The following is a 13,485-nucleotide window of genomic DNA, read 5'->3' on the forward strand; positions in this document are numbered from 1 at the left end:
GAGTGGACAAGTCTCTCCCAGGAGTCTGGCTTGGCTGGACTTGCCGAGCAAAGCTCATGCTGCGAAGTGGGAGTGCTGCAGCCCCAGCAGTTCAGTCTGGGAGGCGGCAAGGCTGTGTGGCTGACCCTGAAGGGAGAGGAAGACTCCTTGGGGGTCTGGCCCGGCAAAGGGGTTCCTCTAAGAGACAGTTCCAAGGCTGGGGGTGTAGCAGCGATCCTGTGGATCCATGATGCCTGGCCCCAACAAGCCCCCTGATGTGTACAGTGCCTCATGGCTGCAGGGTCCTGTAGAGATTTAGTATTTCCTCCAGCCTTTCCTGGAGCTGCACTCAGACTTACCGGATGGTAACTCCAGGATGGCTCTGCCAAGTGCTGTGGAGCTGAGCTAGGCTAAGGTCCTCCAGTTCACTGGACTCCCCACGGGTTTCCATGACTTTCAAAGGGGTCGGTGATGCCTTTAACAAACTAAGGAAGCAGCTCCTCTGCCGAGCCACTGAGCTGTACACGTTCACCCTGTCCACCTAGTCCTTTACTTGCCCTTATGCATCATCTGTGCAGATGTGGGGGTTTTCTTTCATGCTAGGAGGAGAGTGAAGGGATCAGAGGCATTGGGGAGCCTCCATGGTGTTCCCTTGCCTGTCTTTTTTGTTGAAGATCCTTTGGATCCCGTTTAGCCCCTCTGCTCCCTTGGCTCCCCATGCCCTCTGCTGCCCTTGGCTCACTGTGACCTCTGCTACCCTTAGCAGTCCCAGAGCTGGCTCCATGCAGTCCTGCCCATTTCACCCCTCAGTGCCTGTCATCTCAGGCCTTTCAGCCAGGCTCTGGCACTGGTGATTTGCTCCTCACACTCTAATTTAAAAAAATTTAATAAATGGAGATATCCCATCTCCTAGAACTGGAAGGGACCTTGAAGGTCATCAAGTCCAGCCCCCTGCCTTCACTAGCAGGACCAAGTACTGATTTTGCCCCAGATCCCTAAGTGGCCCCCTCAAGGATTGAACTCACAACCCTGGGTTTAGCAGGCCAATGCTCAAACACCTGAGCTATCCCTCTAAGAGCACTGCTGGTGAAGTAGGGATTTGTGAGGCTACCTGGGCAGCCATGGCCAGCAGCGGCTCCAGACACCAGCGCTGCAAGTGCGTGCCTGGGGTGGCAAGCCGCGGGGGGCGCCTGCCAGTCCCTGCGAGGGCGGTAGTCAGGCAGCCTTCAGCAGCATGCCTGCGGGAGGTCTGCCAGTCCCACAGATTCGGCGGCAATTCGGCGGCGGGTACGCGGAAGCCACGGGACCAGAGGACTTCCCGCAGGCATGCCGCCGAATCCACAGGACTGGGGACCTCCCGCAGGCAAGCTGCCGAAGGCAGCCTGCCTGCCGTGCTTGGGGCGGCAAAAAAGCTAGAGCCGCCACTGGCCGTGGCCATGTGTTTCGCCAGCGGTCTCTGACCTGGCAGAGTCAGTCGGGGGGGGGGGGAGTTGGCCTGACCCCCCTGGAATCACCATGGGCTGGTCCCAAAGGCCCCAGCTCTGTGTAGCAAGTGTGAAGCCATTTCCAGCAATGTGCTGCAAGGCCATTTCCATTTCCAAGCAAATCCCAGCACCGCGGTCAGGGCATAGAGCTAAGCACTGGAATGAGCGACCAACAGCAGGTCTGAGCAGGCACGAACCGGGCCCAACAACCTGTGTGTGTGAGCGAGTGTAACACGCTGCCCAGGGCAACGCATGTGCTCGCGGGAGAGAGAAACTGTGTGAGAGAGAGACACAGGGTGTGTGTGAGTGACGGAGAAGAGCCTGCCTCTCAGCATGAGGAGCAGTTATGGCAGCGGGTGCTGCTCCAGGAGACAGAGGAAAGGCAGGTGGTGGGGAAACATTGGTGCTGCATCACACTGGCATTTGAGGGGCAGCCTATGCCCAGGTAGCTCTTGCTCGGCGCTGGGTGCCCCGCAGGGAAGCAGAGAGACGCAGGCAGGTGACATGTACAATCCAGATATATTAATAGGACTATTTTCTGAGATTAGCACAGGATATTAGAAAGGTTATAAAGTAACACTGACGTTGGTTGTATCCCCTTTATGTACATACAAGAACACAGCACAACACTCAACGGCCGCCCTCCACCCTGCCCCACTGCTCACCCAAACCAAGTGTTCTGAGCATGGTACAAATATGGCTTTCCGGTAATATTGAGAGTTCAGCGCCAGCTGGGATGAACACAGAGCCTGTTCCGAAGGGGGGGCCAGCTGCCAAAGTCAGCAACGCAGGAATCTCCTCCCCCCGGCCACACGAGGCACTGTGGGCACTAAGCGCAGATACAGCCTGGCATGCAATGTGGAAAAGGGCCATGCTGCTGTCATCCACCCTGTCCTCAAGTCAGAACCTGCATGGGCCAATGCTCCCCCCAGCACTGGGCAGACCAATGATGAATCCAGTCCTGGGCAGTCATGCCCACTGCCCTCCAATCCTCTTGGCTTCCAACCTGCTCCTCACATTGCTGGGTTCGTTGCTCGTTTCTGCAGGAGCTGGGCTCAGGCGAGTTCCTGGGGTCAATGTGGAAATGGAGCCACTGGAGTCCCCGGTTGGTTTGCACAGGAGAGCCCCTTGCCTCGCTTCAACCTGGAGCAGCTGCTGTTGGGAGAGCCCCCACCTCTCACCTGTGGACCCTGCTGATCTCACTGCCTCTTCCCAGGAGCCTGTACCTAAGGTAAAGCCAGCTGTGCAGATGGCAAGAGTACGGGCACTGGGGCAGCAGAGCTCAGCCTCCCAGGCTGCCCGGGGGTACGTGCTGGGATACAGGGGTCAGTGACAGGAGGTTATTGCGAAGGACAGGCCCTGGGACATGCAAAAACTGGAGCAATGTTCCCCTGGGAACTGACCATTATTTTGGATGTACATCCACTTTACCCCAGGCTCTTTCCAACCTGGGCACAACCTTTGCAAGTGGCCTTCCCTCCCTCCCACTATACAATGGACTTCCCTAAGCCCTCATCTCCTGCCACCCTCCTGTCCTACACCCTCTCCTCCTTCAGGCCCGCATGCTAAGAACAGGCAGCACAGCTCCTGCCATCCCACCTCCTGCCCCAGCCTGTGTTCCCACCATGCCACGCCACCTCTTTGCTGTCCTGCCCACTCCATGCCCAGAGGCAGCAGCAGCTCCCTTTACAAAGGGTTTCATGCATTGCTTGGTGTAGATATGGAGCCAGCTGAGCTGGAGGGCGCCTTGGCTAAGGCCACAGGGAACCACAAAGGGGAACAAAGTCCTGCCCCCTGCCATGTTCAGGATGTGCCCTGCTCTGCTCAGAACATCCCCTGCCGGCCCAGCGTGCAGGGGGTTGGGACTGGGGCTTTCCTCAGCCCTGTCCAAACCCCACCAGCCTAAAGCCAGACCAATGGCCAGGCCCCAGTGCTTCATTTCTGGGCCATGGCAAGGAGGATCCGGCCTCATCCCCTCAGAGCTCTGCCCCAGCTGTCCTGGGCCTGGTATAGAAACCCCTGCTCCCAGGAGCCCCAAGTTAACCTGTCCCTCGCCTACATGAGTGTGTGTCCCCTGCTGATTGCCCCACTAATGCCTCCCAAGCTGCTGAAGGCCTCTCTCCCCAGCAAGGCCACAGAACAAACCCCCCTTAGCGTCTGCAGGCCCCAGACTGCACCCTGGGCTGAGATGGGCTCTGTCAGCTCCAGGGTGCAGCACCCTGGGGGAAGGCTGGTTGTTTGGAGGGGCGGGAGGGGGGGGATCAGGCTCATAGTGGGAAGCTAGTGGCAGCTGCACCTGGCGAGCTCCCAGCCTCCCTCACCTGAGGGCACAAACCCAGGGGGGCGCTGTGGAATGCAGGGCCCCCTTGCCTGTGGCACCGTGGCTTTGGCCAGGAGAGTTGGTTGCTTGGAGCTCATTGCGGGTCACAGCCAGGGGTTCCAGTGAGGAAGTAGCTGTGGGGCCAGGAGCTGCAGCGCAAAGTGGCCTCCTTTGGCTACCACGTTTCCCCGACTGTCACTCGCCCACCCTCACTGCAGGCCTCTCATGGAAGGAAACTTTCTGACTGGCTGCTCATTTCTGTAGCAGAGCGTATGGCGGGTCGGCTGCAGAGCTGGAAGCAGCTGAGCTCATGTGCCGCTGCCACCCCAGAGATCGTGCGATGGGTCGTGCCTCATTGCTGTGCATGGCTGCTACCAGCCCTGGTGGCTGTGCACCAGGCTGTGCAGGAAAACTAGCCAGAGAAAGGTGGGGATTGTCCAGACATCCCACTTACATCCTGGCCCGGGAATTCACCCTCCACACCCACTGCAGGTGCTAGTACCACACCTTCCTGCTTCACCACCCCCAGCAGCTCCTGCTGCCCTGAGACCTGGGAATGGCCCCATCAGTCCCTCACCCCTGCACTGGCAGGTTTGGTCTCTGAGGCCTTCCCCATGAACTCACTTTGACCCAGAGAGGCCACTGAAGGCTCCCCTGTGGAGCATAAGGAATGTGACTGGTTCTGCAGCTGCTCTGGCTCCAGGCGTGTCCCAGCCCAGGTGTCAGACCCGAACTTCTGCACCTGCTGCAGCGTATTCCACCCAGTCACCTTAACACAGACCCCACCAGTTACTGGGCTGCTGTGGGGACAGAGCTGTCCCATTCTCACGTACCGCCGGCCCTCGCGCTCAGTGACAGGCCAGGTCAGGGTGGGGATTCACACTTGCTTTCTGGGGGACTCACCAATAGCAGAGCAAGGAATGGACTGCTCTGGCCTCTGGGGGAGTCTGACCCAGGAGAGGCCCTGGCTGGCTGGGCTGGGGGGACCCAGGGGAGGCTCTGGCTGGCCAGATTGGAGGGGCCTAGAAGAGGCCCTGGCTGACTGAGCTGGGGGGACTCAGGGGAAGCCCTGGCTGGTGGGGATGGGGGTACTCAGGGGAGGCCCTGGCTGGCTAGATTGGAGAGGCCCAGAGGAGGTCCTGGCTGGCTGGGCTGGGGGAACTCAGGGAAGGCCCTGGCTGACTGGGCTGGGGGACTGAGGGGAGGCCCTGGCTGGGCTGAAGGGACCCAGGGGAGGCCCTGGCTGGCTGATCTGGAGGTACCCAGGGGAGGCCCTGGCTGGGGGAGGCCAGGGGAGGTGATCCAGCATTTGACATGGCACATGGCATTTGATGGCATCGCCCACAGGGGTTCTCAGGCATCCAGCAAGTGTGGCCTGCAGCTCCCCCTCCTGGCTACAATGGCCACTGCAGCAGCCTCCTGCCACCCTTCCCCCTGCTGGCAGTGGGAGTCCGGGAGGAGGCAGCTGTTAGGGCAACAGGAGAGGGGCTGGGGGCACAGAATGGGGGATGGGTACAAAGCGGGGTGGGAGGCTGCCCATAGCTCCCCCAGTGGGGTCCCACTGCCCGTAACAACCTTCAGCACCCCACCCCTAGCCTGCCACTCATGGTGCCTCTTCCCCTAGCACCCCAACTCCCTGCCATACTTAATCCCCCCTGTCTCCCTAGGCCCCTGGCTGTTGCTGGCTTCCCCCAAACCTCCCTGTGCCACCAACCTGCTCACATTGCCCAGGGCACCTAAAGGGGTAATGGTGACTTTTGCTCCAGGCGGGGCTGCCCAGGACTTAGCAGCAAGGAGCTGGGCAGTTGGAGGGCCGGGCAGATGCAAAAGGGCTTTTGATGTTGATTGTTCAGTGCCACATCTGGGTGAGGAAAATGCATGCAGGGCCAGGGAAGGGAGTTGGGGTGCAGGAGGGGTTTGGGCTCTGTCCCAGCACCACTTAACTGGAGCGGCTCCGGGGTGGCAGCAGTGCACACCCTGCCCTGGCCCTGCACCACGCCACTCCTGGAAGTGGCCAGCACCACGTCAGAGAGCTCCGCATGTTGCCCTTGCCTGTGGGTACCTCCCCTGAAGCTCCCATTGGCTGCAGTTCCCCATTCCCGGCCAATGGGAGCTGCGGGGGCTGGTGCCTGGAGACAAGGGCAGTGCACCAAGCCCTCTGCCCACCACCACCACCAGGGGCCACAGGGAAGTGGTGCCAGCCGCTTCTGGGAGCAGTGCAGGGCCCACAGCGTCGGCAATTCCATGAGCCAGATCCAAAGCCCTGAGGGGCTGGATCGGGCCCCTGGACTGTAGTTTGCCCACCCCTGCTCTAGGGAGATCCCCACTGTCTCTGTGGGGTCATGACCTGGAGACCCCACTCTATATATGGAGATTTACCTATCTTATAGAACTGGAAGGTAAGTTCTGGACTCGACCTTTCATCAAGTCCAGCCCCCTGCCTTCACTAGCGGAACCAAGTACTGATTTTGCCCCAGATCTCTAAGTGGCCCCCTCAAGGATTGAACTCACAACCCTGGGTTTAGTAGGGCAATGCTCAAGCCACTGAGTTATCCTTCCCCCCTCTCTTCACTGTGTCATTATGAAAGACTTTAACTTCCCAGGTATAGATTGGTGAATAAATGTTACTAATACTGCTAGGGCCCAGCTATTCCTGGATGTGATATATGAGAGATTTCTTCATAAAACTGTCACTGAACCACCACGAGATGATGCAATTTCAGACCTGGTTTTGGTAAGCAGTGAGGATACCATAGACGAGCCAGTTGTAGGACATAACCTTGGATTGAGTGATCACATGTTGATTCAATTTAAATTAAATGGAAGGATCAACCAGGTCCTCAGCTATGGGATTTGATTTCCAAAGGGCAGATTCTAGGAAATTCTAGGGAATCAGAGACTGGACTGACAAGCTCAAGCACTTCAATTCACAGGTTTGGAATTTCTCCAAATTAACTGTACAAAAATGAGCTGCAATTTGCATCCCAAGCAAAGGGAGAAAAGTTGTAGGGAAAGGCTCCAGCCCCAGCTGGATGAATAACCACCTCAAAAAGGTTAGGAGGAGTAAGCAGAGAGCCTATAGGGAATGGACAAAGAGCTAGATCAGCAAAGAAATCTACCTCACAGAGGTTAGAAAATGTAGGACTAAAGAGAATTGCTAAAAGTCAAGCTGAAGTAGCTCTTGCCAAGGAAATTAAAATAAATAATAAGAGATTTTTTTTAGTTCTATAAATAAAGAGACTAAGGAAGGATGAGGTTGGGCTTCTGTGCAGTGTGCCTGGGAAAGAAATTACAGGTAATCGAGATATGGCCCAAAAACTAAATGAGTACTTTGCCTTCATTTTCAATCAGGATGATAATAGGGAACACGTGCATGAAGTCAGATGGAAATGCATATCTAGAAATGGAAATTACCACAACTGTGGTGGAATAAAACTTAACCAGCTTAATGTGCTCATATTAGGGGCCCTGGATAATTCCCACCCCAGAATACTGAAAGAACTGGCACATGAGATTGCTAGTCTAGAAGCAAGGATTTTGAATAAATCTAGCTGTTTGGGGGCAGTACCATGTGACTGGAGAACACCTATGTTTAAGAAAGGGAAAAAAAGTGAGCAGGGCAATTACAGACCTTTTAGTGTGACCTCAGTAGTATGCAAGGCTTTAGAACAAATTGTGAAGGAAAGAATAATTAACTTCATGGAGGTAAAAGATGGAGGGGATGGAATGCAGTACGGGTTTCTGAAAGGTGGATCATGCCAGACTAACTTGATTTTTGCCTTTGAGAAAATAAGTGATTTTCTTAGATAAGATAAGTGCTGTACATCTGATATCCTTGACCTTCGGTAAAGCAGTTGACATGGTACCACGTAGGACAGTATTAGTTAAATTGGGGAAGATGGGGATCAGCACAAGCATTGTAAGATGGATAAGAAACTGGCTAAAGGGGAGAAGGCAATGGGTTTTGCTGAAAGGTGAAGTATTGGACTGGAGAGAGGTGACTAGTGGAGTGTCTCAAGGATAAGTCTTGGGACGAATCTTATTCAATACTTTTATTATTGAGACTTAGGCTCAAAAAGTAGGAGTGTGCTAATGAAATTTGCTGATGATATAAAATTTGGGAGGCAGTGTAAATACTGAGGCGGGTTGGAATATTATACAGGAAGATCTGGATGGCCTTGAAGATGTGAGTGACGGGAATGGGATGAAATGGAATAGTACAAAATGCAAGGCCATGCACTTAGGGTCTAATAATAAGAATTTCTGCTGCAAGCTGGGGGCTCGTCAGTTAAAAGCAACAGAGGAGGACACAGACTTGGGTGTGTGGGCTGATCACTGGATGACTATGAGCCACTAACGGATGCAGCTGTGAAAAAGGCAAATGTGATCCTAGGCTGTATCAGGTGAGGCATTTCCAGTAGAGATCGGGAAGTATTAATGCCACTGCACAAGGCACTGGTAAGCCCTCCTTTGGAACACTGTGCAATTCTGGTCACCCATGGTCAAGAAAGGTGAATTCAACCTGGAACAGGTGCAGAGAAGAGCTCCTAGGATGGTCATGGGAATGAAGGAGTCTTAGGAGAGGAAACTGGAAGAGCTTGCCTTGTGTAGATTAGCACAAAGAAGCCGAGAAGGGCTATGATTGCTCTCTCTAAATCCACCCAGGGGATAAGTACCAGGAAAGGGGAAGAGCTCTTTAAGCTAAAGGACAGTGTTGGCACAAGGACAAATGGATATAAACTGGCCATGAACAAATTCAGTCTGGAAATTATCAGAGGGGTGAGGCTCTAGAACCCCTCCCCATACAAGTTGTGGGGGCAAACAACTCAATTAGTCTCAAGAGAGAACTGTATAAAGCAATGAGTGTGATTGTGTGATGGGGTTGCTTGTGGTAGTGGGGGGGGTGCAGGGCTTGGCAGCCCTGGGGGGGTCCCTTCTGGTTTATGTCTTATGGTGCTAAAAGCTCATGCTTCAGGGCTTCAGCCAGCCACCTGAAGAAGTCAGGGTGGGATCCCCACAGTGTTATTCTGTGGAGTTTTTTTTGCATTGCTTGACTCTCCTTCTTCTGAAGCATTGGGGTGGGCCTGGCTGGAGATGGGATGTTGGGCAGGGAGGGCCAGGGCACTGAGCATTCTCTCTCTCAGGTGCTTGGCTGGCTGGTTCTTGTTTACATGTTCAGAGTCTAACTGATCGCCATAGGTGAGGTCAGGCAGGTATTTCCCCCCAGGTCAGATTGGCGGTGACCTTGGGGCTTTTTGCCTTCCTTGGCAGTGTGGGTGCTGGGATTATCTGGGTATTTCTCACTTAGTCATTTCCCTGCCATTGCAGGGGCCTCAGTCCTTCCTTTTCTCTGTCTGTGGTACGTAACACTCTCCTCTCCTGGGGGCTGGAATACATTGGTCTCATTGCAGTTGTTGGTTAGTGTGCGGGGGCTGGGTGGGGTTGGTGGCCTGGGACATAAAGGAGGTCAAATCAGATGATCTGGTGGGCCCTTCTGGCCTTAAACTCTGTCACTATGACTTTGTGGGGTCACTGATCAGCGATGCTGACTCTCTTTCAGGAGAATCCTAGGAACCGGGGGAGTCACTGGCAGGGGATGCCTCTCTCTGGGGGAATCACTAACTGAGCCTCCATCTCACCAGGTGACAGGTGGCAGGAATATGGCATCATGATGATCAGTCCCTCAAGCAGAGTCACTATCAGTAAGGTCTATTTCTGCGAGTCACTCTAACTGCAGACCCCTCAGTCCAGGGAAGCCAGTGTAGACAGGGATACTCTATCCCCAGCAAGAGTCACCTGCCTGGGAGACTTCCCATGAAATCCGTTTACTAGGCCTGGTGAATTTAATCATTCCTCCACATTGAGGACATGGTGTATCCTCTCACTCCTGCACACAAGATATGGTGTATACTATCACTCCTGCACATGAGACAGGGTGTATCCCATCATTCCCGCACACTCGAGACATGGTGTGTCCTGTCACTCCTGCACACATGAGACATGATATATCCTGTCACTCCCTCACACACAAGACACTATGTATCCCATCACTCCTGTACACACAAGATAGTGTATCCCATCACTCCCGCACACGAGACACAGTGTATCCCATCACTCCCGCACACGAGACACAGTGTATCCCATCACTCCCGCACACGAGACACAGTGTATCCCATCACTCCCGCATACTTGAGCCATAGTGTATTCTGTCATTCCTGCACCCATAAGATACAGGGTACCCTGTCACTCCTGGACACTCGAGTGATGGTGTACTGTCACTTTCATTGAAGAAAGGGAACTAAAATTTAGTTTAACCTGTTCTATAAAGCAGTTTATAAATAAATTGGAGACAAAGAGACTGATAGGAGTGGATTTCTTTAGTGACAAGAACTCACCATGGGTTGTCAAAATATATTGGACAGGTCCCAGAATTGCTCTGGCAACAAACCAAGATGATGTTAGAATGACAGGACATGTTCATAACCGGAATCCCCAGATGTGTGTTCTGACTGGTGAATTCTGATGGGACTGGGCTGCCACTCCTTCCAGGACACTGGTATGTGGGGGATGGGGGAGGCCTCTTGGCAACTTATTTAATAGATAAAATAAAATAATAATTATTATTATTATAAAGCAACACCCTGCCCCCTGCAAACTGCTCAGGGTGCTGAACAACAATCAGAAAAACAATTTCTCCTTAGCTAATGAGCAGTTAGCTTGGCTGCCTCTGCTTCAGACTGGACACCCTGAAGGAGCCAACTGGCCAAAGAGGGAGTGTCCCCCCCATCACTGCCTCCAGCATCTCTGACCCCAGAATTTAGGCTGCCATTGCAATGATCCCGAAAGATGCTGACCAGGTGAGGAGATATCACCACGTCCATCGCATTTGGCTGAGTTCTGACAACCCCTGGAACCCATCTCAACCCCCCACCCCACTCTCACCCCCGCTCTCCTGCATCATTTTCCCTCCTCACCTTATTCCTCCCTCTGTCCTATCTTTCTTTTTTCACCTTCTGTCTAATAAGAGTCTGGCATAATGGCCAGTCCAGCATTTATCAACGTGACATTGGAGTGATCAGTAAGGCAAGCTAAAGCAAGGAGCCAGATCCCTTGCTGAGGTCAATCAGCATAGCACCCTTAAAGTAAATTGAACTATGTCCATTTACACCAGCTGAGGATCTGACCCAATAACTTAAACATCCCAATTTGGATGGAAGTTTGCAAGGTCTTGGAGAGACCAGAGAGACTGTGTGCTGCACCAATAACTTTGCAGCAGCTACACTGCCAGTGAAAAGTCACAGAAACACAAAAGATGTATTTTCTTTTTCTTTCTTTCTTTCTTGTTTTGTCTTAAAAAGAATCAGACTTCAATTTTAACATCAGCAACCCACGAGTTATAGTCCGTAACTAACCTATTCCCTTTTCCCTCCAGAAAGACATTGATTACACTCTGAAGCAGCATTTCCCAAACTTTGGAAAACTGAGCCCTCCCCTGCCACCCCCATGAAAATGAAATCACTTGTGCCCCCTCCCCCACCCCACCCTGCCCAGCTTTTAGAATTGTAATGAAATGAAATGAAATCGTATTGTAAATCATGTCCTTACATTTTTATTTTAAGGAATGATTTCTATTCAATATTGAATGTTAAAGATCTTCATAATAGTATCCGCTCCCTCCATTCACACACACTTTGACGAGCAGTGAAATAGTGATCACTGGCATCAGAGTTACAACCATTGAAATGAAAGGGACAAGTCACACCTCAGCACTACGATTTCAGGCTCTCTACAGACTCAGGCAGACATCACCGCATTGATCACATTATTAAGGTTTTTCCTCTCAAGAATAATACTGACTTTTCCAAAAATGAAAATGAGATGGAGAGCAATTGAGAGAGAACTGTCTGGTTGCTCCTCTGGGCTTGACCTTCCTGCCCCCAAGGGCAGGGAGACACCTGCACTGATCGAAAGGGCTCTCAGACAAGGACCTTTCCTTTATACATCTTTGTGCACATAAATGGAAAGGGAATAAAGGAACTTTTGAAAATCACTGTCTGTGGCCAATGCTTTTGGTATTTCCCCTCATTGTGTGTTTTATACAAGGTTCAGTGGTTTTATTAATGGTGCTTGTTACATGGAATCACAAGCCCCAACTTGATGCAAAACCTCGAACCACAGATGACCGTTTAATGTCATAACAGCATGCTAGATTTTTAAAAACCTTAACCTGGCTGAACCCAGAACTACCACCAGTGATACACAGAACAGGTGTATCCAGTCACTCCCTCATACGCAAAACACGGTGTAGCCTGCCACTGCTACACACTGGACACATGGTATATGCTGTCACTATTACACTCTTGAGACATAATATATCTAATCTCTGGTACACACTCGAGACACTGTAGCCCATCAGCCCTACACACTCAAAACACAGTGTATCCCATCACTCCTACACACTTGAGACACAAAACCAACAAGAAGTCTGGTGGCACCTTAAAGACTAACAGATTTATTTGGGCATAAGCTTTTGTGGGTAAAAAAAACACTTCTTCAGATGCATGGAGTGAAAATTACAGATGCAGGCATTTCACTCCATGCCTCTGAAGAAGTAGTTTTTTACCCACGAAAGCTTATGCCTAAATAAATTGGTTAGTCTTTAAGGTGCCACTGGACTCCTTGTTGGTTTTGTGGATACAGACTAACACGGTTACCCCTCTGATACTTGAGATATAGTGTATCCCACCACTCCTACACACACAAGACATGGTGTATCCTGTCACTCCTACACACTTGAGACATGGTGTATCCCATCACTCCTACACACTCGAGACACGATGTATTCCATCAGTCCTACACCTTTATCCCATCACTCCCACATGCTAGAGATTGGATGTATCCTGGCACTCCCATACATACAAGACACGCTGAATCCTGTCACTTGCACTCCCTTGGGACATGGTTAATTCCCTAACTCCCACTGCAATGGTGATGTATCCTGGAGCTCCCACATACTCAAGAACTCATACTCAAGAACTACTAGAAGGCTGTATCTCCTGCCTCTCACACACCCAGCATGAGGGGAAGTTTAGCTTTTCCCACTAGACATGTGGGCCTTCCCATTTCCTTGCCACACCCACAGCTGGGTCTCTACTTGGTCCCATGCCTCAGAGGCTTGGAAAATGCTATTCCCATATTTACAAGGCATAGAACAACCTGTAACAGCCATGCACTGGAGGGGTGGGACCTGTATAAACCCCCTGGGCAGGAGAGGGGGATCATGCCTTACATCTGGGGATGCCTCATTTCACACACACCTCCTGCCTGCCGCCATGTGCCCTTTGTTACTTTCCCAAGGCCCATCTTAACCACATGGGAGTCCAGGGAGCCCAGGCCTGTTAGGGTCTCAGTGGAGCCCAGGCCCGTCAGGGCCCCGGGGAGAACAGGGAACCCCACCCATGGAGACTCAGTCACATTCCAGGGGCCTAGGGAGGCATTTAGCAAAGACCCTACCTGGCTACCGCAAGAGGGCCTAGAGATTCTTCAAGGCGGCTGGAGTGCTCGGCCTGTGCCATGGAGACTGGGTGGATGCATGCATGATGAGGCCTCGTGGGCCTGTGCCCCATGCAGAGGACAGATGCTGTTGGGGCTCACGGCAGAGGCCCATGGTTTGGGACCTGAGGGGCCAGGAGCTCTGGGACT

The 13,485-nt window shown here is 52.5% G+C and overlaps 1 protein-coding gene across 1 annotated transcript in view; it reads right to left on the reverse strand.

The window, feature by feature from the left end:
• Positions 1 to 1,965: 1,965 nt before the first annotated feature.
• Positions 1,966 to 13,485, reverse strand: part of CADM3 (cell adhesion molecule 3) — a 139,714-nt gene continuing 128,194 nt past the window's right edge. Inside the window, exon 12 of the mRNA XM_054011049.1 lies at positions 1,966 to 10,371. The gene's annotated coding sequence lies outside the window, so the exon portion shown is untranslated. The remainder of the gene's footprint in view (positions 10,372 to 13,485) is intronic.

The sequence above is a fragment of the Malaclemys terrapin genome, chromosome 21 (assembly GCF_027887155.1).
Source record: "Malaclemys terrapin pileata isolate rMalTer1 chromosome 21, rMalTer1.hap1, whole genome shotgun sequence".
NCBI classification, from domain to species: domain Eukaryota; kingdom Metazoa; phylum Chordata; order Testudines; family Emydidae; genus Malaclemys; species Malaclemys terrapin.